This window comes from Vombatus ursinus, unplaced genomic scaffold (assembly GCF_900497805.2).
Source record: "Vombatus ursinus unplaced genomic scaffold, bare-nosed wombat genome assembly UNPS02015012.1, whole genome shotgun sequence".
NCBI lineage: Eukaryota > Metazoa > Chordata > Mammalia > Diprotodontia > Vombatidae > Vombatus > Vombatus ursinus.
This window is the reverse complement of record NW_020954790.1, coordinates 141,235-148,693: the sequence shown is the minus strand read 5'-3', so window position 1 is coordinate 148,693 and position 7,459 is coordinate 141,235. Positions and strand designations below refer to the sequence as shown.

The window sequence follows — 7,459 nt, the reverse complement described above, 5'->3', positions numbered from 1 at the left end:
CATTCATTACATTCAAAAGGTTTCTCTCCAGTATGAATTCTCTGATGATCAGTAAGTCCTGTGCTCCTTCGAAAAGCCTTCCCACATTCTTTACATTTGTAAGGTTTCTCTCCAGTGTGAATTCTCTGATGTAATGTAAGATGTGTTATCCAAGGGAAGGCTTTCCCACATTCATTACATTCATAAGGTTTTTCTCCAGTATGAATTCTCTGATGTCGGGTAAGTTGTGAGCTCTGGGTGAAAGCCTTCCCACATTTAAGACATTCATAAGGCTTCTCCCCAGTATGAATCCTCTGATGTAGAGTCAGTTGTGAGCTCCCTCGAAAAGCTTTCCCACAGTCTTTACATTCATAAAGTTTTTCTCCAGTGTGAATTCTTTGATGTAGAATAAGATCTGTCATCCGAGTGAAGACCTTTGCACATCCATTACATTCATAATTTTTCTGTCCAGTATGAAATCTCTGATGCAGAGTAAGATCTATGATCTGTTGGAAGGCCTTCCCACATTCATTACATTCATAAGGTTTCTCTCCAGAATGAATTTTATGATGCACAAAAAGTTGTGAGTTCTGGTAGAAAGCCTTCCCACATTCATTACATTTATAAGATTTCTCTCCAGTACGAATTCTGTAAAGGGAAGTAACAGATGAAAAGCAGTTAAAAGCTTTCCCACATTAATCACATTTATAAGTTTTAAGTAAATATTCTATAACATATAACTGAGTTTGAATTTTAACTTAATGATTTCATACAGTCACTATCCATTGAAAATAACTGAAGAGATTCTGCTGTAGTTACATTGGCCTCTAAACAGACTCTGAAACTTCCTAGGTATCACTTTTCCAGAGAGCTTCCTATAAAATACTCTCTATTGTGGAAAAACGATTGACCCTAGACTCAAGATTCTACCATATTTATTAATTTTTTTCAATTTTATTTTATTTTTTGTTACATTTTAAGTTTCAACCTGTCTCCCTCCATCTCTCCTCACCCTGAACCAGAGAAAGCCACCATTTCTCTCTCTCACACATACACACACACACCCACAATGATACTAAGCATAATTCTATTTATCAATTCTTTCTCTGGAAGTGGACAGCACCTTCCTTAGTAGCTGATTTGAGCATTCATAATAATGCTCAAAATAACTTAAGTCATTCACAGTTGTTCTTCAAACAATATGGCTGTTAGTATATACAACATTCTCTGTTCATTTCACTCTTCGTTATTTCATGCAAGTCTTTCCATGTTTTTTTTTTTACAAAATCAACCAGTTCATCAATTCTTAAAGCACAGCAGTATTCCATCACAATCATATACTACAACTTTAGTCATTCCCAATTGATGGGCATCCCCTCAATTTCCAGCTTTCTGCCACCACAGAGCTGCTATAAATATTTTAGAACATACGGGTTCTTTTCCTTTTTGACTGATCGCCTCGGGAAACAGACCTAATAGTGGTATATCTGGGTCAAAGGTATACAGTTTTATAATTCTGAAAGGCATAATTCTAGACAGTTCTCTAAAATGGTTGGATAAGTTCACAGTTCCTATGTTTACTATTTCATGTTCTCTCACTTCATTGGGTTTTTATTAGTTGACTTTTTTTTTTTTGGCTAGGCAGTGGGGTTAAGTGACTTGCCCAGGGTCACACAGCTAGTAAGTGTTATGTGTCTGAGGTCGGATTTGAACTCAGGTCCTCCTGAATCCAGAGCTGGTACAGTGGACCTTTTAAACTTACCTAGAATGTATGTCCTCATTGCTCTGCAGTCTCTTTAACCCAGCCTCACATTCTGAAGTTTCTCCCACCTTTGAGACACAAGGAAGTTCCCTTTTGATTCTTTCCAGAGATGATTCTTCCATAGAAATGTTGAGCTTTGGAGTTGATGCCTTGGTTTCAAATATCACCTCTAAATCTGAAAGAGATAAAAAGTGTAATAACCCCTGTTTCCCCTGCAAGAAGAAAGGTAACTTCTGCTTATTTTGGTCTTCCTTCTGTCTACTCTGTGAAGAAAAAGAATTGTAAAATGTATAGAGCCAAATAAACACCACCTTAGGTTTGTAAAGCTATTTACAATTCCTAAAGAGCTTTAGCACTGATTCTTGTTTCCGTTTTGTGAGGAAGGGAGGTCCATTATTCTTTTTCCAAAGAAACTAAGGCTAAAAGTGATTTAGTGACTTACTCAAGGTCACGCAATAAGTACCAAAGCTAGGACTAGAAGCAAGGTCTTTTGACACCAAGTTCAATGCTTATTCTACTACACTACACAGCATCTCTGCAAAAAGCAGCAATCCTTTCCATTAAGTCCTAAGAATGAGGACAACTTTGCAAAAACTCTAGCAAGTCCACTTTCTGTTTAACATAAGAACCCATATTCTATTGCAAACTGAGGGGATGGTCTTCGACTGGGGAATGATTGAACAAGCTGAGGCATATGACTCTGATGGAATACTACTGTGCCATGAGAAATGACAAGCTGGATGCTTTCAGAAAAACCTGGGAGAACTTTATGAACTGATGCAAAGTGAAGTGAGAAGAACCAGAAGAACACTGTACACAGCAACTATAATACTGTACAATGATCAACTGTGAATGACTTAGCTATTCTCAGCAACACAATCCAAGAGAATTCCAAAGGGCTCATAATGAAAAATGTTATCCACATCCAGAGAAGGAACTGATGGAGTCCGAATGCAGATGGAAACATTATTTTTCACTTCATTTTTTTTCTTTTGGTCTGTGTCCTCTTTCACAATGTAACTTATACGGTAATGTTTTGCAAGACTGTACACCTAACCTATATCAAGTTGCTTACCAACTCAGGGAGAGGGGAGTCGAGGGAGAGAGGAAAAAAATTTGGAACTCAAAAAAAATTTTCAAATGGATGTTAAAAATTCTTTACATGTAATTGAGGAAAAAAATAAAATATTATTTTAAAAACTTCATATTCAAACAGTGCTATCTGTTGTAGGGCAGAAGAAATCTGAGATCATGCAGTCCAACACAGTCATTTGACAGATGAGGAAACTAAGACCAAGATAGGTTAAATGACTTACATGAGGTCATACAATTAATTTTCAGCAGATTGAGGACTCAAGTCATTCCAATCCAATAGTCATTTCACCACCCTATTCTGTCATGCCCTTTTATTCATGTCAACCCTATAAGAGTGAATTTACCATATGTGGACGTATTTAAGTAGATGGAATGATCATCAGTTCAGGAAAATAATGAGAAAATTCTACTGTTGCACTGATCAATAAGCAGTTGTTAAGTACCTACAAGCACACAGTGATACAAAAAAGGCAAAAACAGTCTCTGCTTTAGAGAAGCTCCCAGCCTAATGGGGGGAAAAAGTGAAAAACAACTATGTACAAACAAGATATAGAAAAGGTTGGAGAAAATCAACAGAGGGAAGGCACTAGCATTAAGGGGGATTGGGAAAGGCTTCTTGAAGAAGGTGGGGCTTTGGCCTCTTGTCTTCTCTGAAAACAGAACCTAGGAGGTGGAAATGAGGGAAAGAGTTTCAGAACTGGGGGACAGCTAGTGAAAATGCTTGGAGTCAGGAAATGGAGTATCTAGCTCAGGGATTGCAAACTAGAGCCTGAGGGCCAAGGACGGCCCTCAAGCTAAGAATGGTTTTTATACTTTAAAATAAAAAGTTTTATTACTTATTTACCTGTATTTCTACACATAATTTGTAAGTGGCCTATGTCACTGGTATTCTTATCCTTTTACAATAGTTGTGTCGTGGGGTGTAGGGTGTTCAAGGAGGGCAGGCGCCTCGAGTGTGAAGGCTTGCTGAGCCCCTTTCAAGACTGCTCATTCTCCGCTGCTATCCATCTATCACCCAGCTTTTACCTGGGGTTGTAGCAAACGCAGTGGCCACACCCTGGTAGAACCTGGTAGACAGGCTAAACCAGCTTGAGGGTAACTGACAGGCCTCAAACCCATCACTGTGATGCCAAGCAGGTGAAGATTTCCCCCAGCAGAAGGGGCAAATGAGAACAATTTGTTCCGAAAGTGGCTGAAGCAGGCACTGTGGACCGCTTAGAACTTGGTCAGACGCCCAAAACATCAAGGTCATCCACTGCATCTAGGCCACTGCCAGTCTTGACTTTTGTCCAGTGACTGGACTTTGACTTTGTGCAACTCTGCCTCACTCAGAGTCCTTTCCCCCTTATCATGGACCAGTACCAAAAGACTTGCTTCTGTGTCCCTTAGCCTATGTTCCCCCGTCCTTTAATTTTTAACCTGTGCCCTCATGCCCTGTAAACGATGAAGAATTCCCTGCGTCTCCCTCATCCTGTGTCATAAAATCCTTTCTTGACCTGTCTTCAATCTTTAATCTCCATAAAACTTCTAAAACTATCTTGTAAGCAACCATCCTCCTCATCCTGTCCTTGTAAAACTGTCCCTGCCCCTCTTTAAGTTTCTAGCCCTCTTCCCAGGGCTGGCCTGCTGCTTTTGCGTCAATAAAGCTCCCAATGGTTACAGAGAAGGTCTAAGCGAATTCTTTCTCATCTGAACCAGCTCTCCCAATTCTAAACCTCAACGATCTGATTATAATAGAGTATTAGAGCCCTGGCTAGGAAGTCCAAGGACTTGGGTTCAAGTCCCACTTCTGATGCTTACTACTTATATGATTTTGGCAAGTCAGTTACCTTCCCCAAATCTCAGTTCCTTCAAACGTAAAATGAAAGGGTTGGATTCGTTCAATCGGTAATCCTCTGATTATTTCCAAGAGCTGTGATGAAAAGATGAGCTCTGATGGTAATGGGCAAGGCCTTGCTGTACTAGAACAGAGAACAGGCACTTGCTAAAATGCTTGTTACACCCAAGATGTAGGGTCCAGGAATAAACATAGCGCAGCACACAAAGATAAGCCAGGGCTGAGGACAGAGACTCCATCTACATCTTTCTTCTCTTCATGGAATGTGCATTGGCTGCCTGGGCAGCATTAGCATTTTGGCCTGCTCTATGGCAGCTAGGTGGCGCCACAGTGCACAGATAATCCTCTTCCTGAGTTCAAATCCGGCCTCAGACATTTACTGGCTGTGTGACCACTGGTAAGTCACTTCACCCTGTTTGCCTCAGTTTCCTCATCTATAAAATGAGCTGGAGAAAGAAACGGCAAACCACTCCAGGGTCTTTGCCAAGAAAACCCCCAAAATGGGGTCAAGAAGAGTGGGAGATGACTGAAAAAAGACTCAAAAACAAATGTATGCCCTGAGGATAAATACTTCCCTTCTAATCCATTACATCTTCTGCTTCTTGTTTCATCCGGGAACAGAGGCCTGGCTACCTGGCTACATCTACCACACACTACACTTGTTAAGTTGATTCTTTGACCTTTAAGAGAATTAGCATTCATCTGGTGCTTTAAGGTTTACAAAGAGCTTCACAGGGATTATCTCATTTCGATCTCCCATTAAATATGGGACCACTCTTCTGATCTTCATTTTACATAGGGGGAAACCGAGGCAGGCACTTGCCCATGGTCACGGTCACAGTCCAAGTCCCCGAGGCCTCTCCAATATTTTAAAAGCGCTTCCCCATCAATGACCAAAGCCGCAATTGATGGCCAAGGTTTCCTTCACTCACCCACCTGCACAGCTGCTCAGGGGGGCATCTCCCTCTGGCTTCCAAGGACCTTCCCCTCTCTCCAACTGGCAGATCACATCTGGCTTGGAAATTACAAGTCCTATTCATTGAATATGGAGAATTATTGTGGCCAGGGAGCCCCTGTGAATCCATCCTAGCCCCCCTCTGTTCTGAACAGCAGGCATGCCGGGAAAGGCTCAGAAAGACCACCCGCTCGTCCCAACCACTCCCTGCTAAAAGGACGGGGGCTGGGGGTGAAAGGGAGGCCCCCGAAGTGGGGGAGGGGCAGTCCCTTCACCTGGGGGGGGCAAACCAAAGAGTGAGATGTGCCCCCCCCGGGCAGAATGGGGGGGCCTCACCCAGGCAGGCCAGGTGCCCGAAGTTCTCCAGCATCACCTCCCGGTACAGCTCCTTCTGGGGGGCGGCCAGGCGCCCCCACTCCTCGGGGGTGAAGGTCACGGCCACGTCCTGGAAGGTCACGGAGCCCCTGAAACACCAAGGACGCCGGGGATCGCTCAGGGGCCACCCCCGCGATTCTGGGAGGAGACACCAGCCGACAGAGGCTGCGGGGATCCCGAGAGGTCTCCAGGGATGGAGAAGCCACATCGCTCGCTCCCCTGCAGGCCAGGAGGGCCCAACTCCCAGGCCGAGCGGGGGAGGGAAAAGGACCCTTGACCACGTGCCTGGGGCGGGGCCGCAGGAGCTCTGGCTCCACCCCGAGGCTGTCCAATGGGCGGGTTCCCTCCCGTGGGGGCGTGGCTTCGGCAGACCGGGGAGATGCAGTGCGCATGAGCACGCGCTTCTCTCCTGCCCCGAGCGGCCGCTCTCCTCCTCTAAGGTTCGCATTCAGGCAGAGGGCGCCGCGGTCCCTCCGCCCTCCCAGCCTCCGGCTCCATCCACGCAGACGTCGGACGCTGGGCTCCGGGCCGGCCCCGACCCCGGCGGTAGCTGAGGACGAAGCTGCCTCGAAGAGGCCGCGAAAGGGCACCCTGAGCGGCTGCGTCCCCGAGGGGCGGAAATCGCGCCGCCGGAGCCGCGGGACTCTGCCGCAAGTCCTTCTGGGAAGCGTAGTCATGAGGCCGGGCCGGCTCGTGCGCATGCTCGCCGCCTCCTGGGGCGGTTGCCGCCTTTCTGGGGAGACTGGATTGGAGAGGGCTTCGCCTGAAGACCGAGAGACAAACTAGGTCCTGGTTATCAGGAAATTATCCCTAGCAGCCCCGGGAAGACGTGATAGGGGACTGAGGAGGGGTAAACGTGAGAGATGTCAAGTCAAGAAGCCTGTATTGAAAACCTACTGGGTGCCAGTTAGCCGCCATGCTGAGTGCTCGGCTAGAGAGAAGTGGGGCGACGTCCCCGCGTCCAGGAGCTCGCGCCCCCATCGTGGAGACGCCAGGCCCGAGCAGCAGCGGTCTTAGCTAAGCAAAGGGGTGGCTTGTTAGAACCCGCGACATCCCGCCACGCAAACCCTCCCAGGTCTCCTCTTGCAGGATCGACCAGAAATGCCTCCGCACAAGCTTCCTTCCTTCGTCGCCTTGCTACATAGTGTCCGCCGGTCCCGCTACATGGTATCCACCGGCCCCGTCTGCACCCTGCGGGTCCGGCTAGACCAGCGCTCTTGCTGTCCGTCGAGCACGGGTCTCCACGCCTTTGCCCCGGCCGCCCGCTACGACTTCTGTCCTCGTCTCCCGGCGTCTTTGGTTTTCTTCTTTCAAAGGGGCCACCTATATAGGAAGCCTTTCCTGCCAAGTAGCCCGTGCTCGACATCTGGCCCTCCTCCTCTCTGCCTCCTAGCTTGCCGGGCTTCCTTCAAGTCCCAGCTAAAATCCTGCCTCTTTTTTTCTTTTCTTTTCTTTT

General features: G+C 46.3%; 1 pseudogene; it reads right to left on the bottom strand.

The window, feature by feature from the left end:
• LOC114030799 overlaps window positions 1-6,921 on the bottom strand; it is an 8,600-nt pseudogene extending 1,679 nt beyond the window's left edge.
• Window positions 6,922-7,459: the final 538 nt, after the last annotated feature.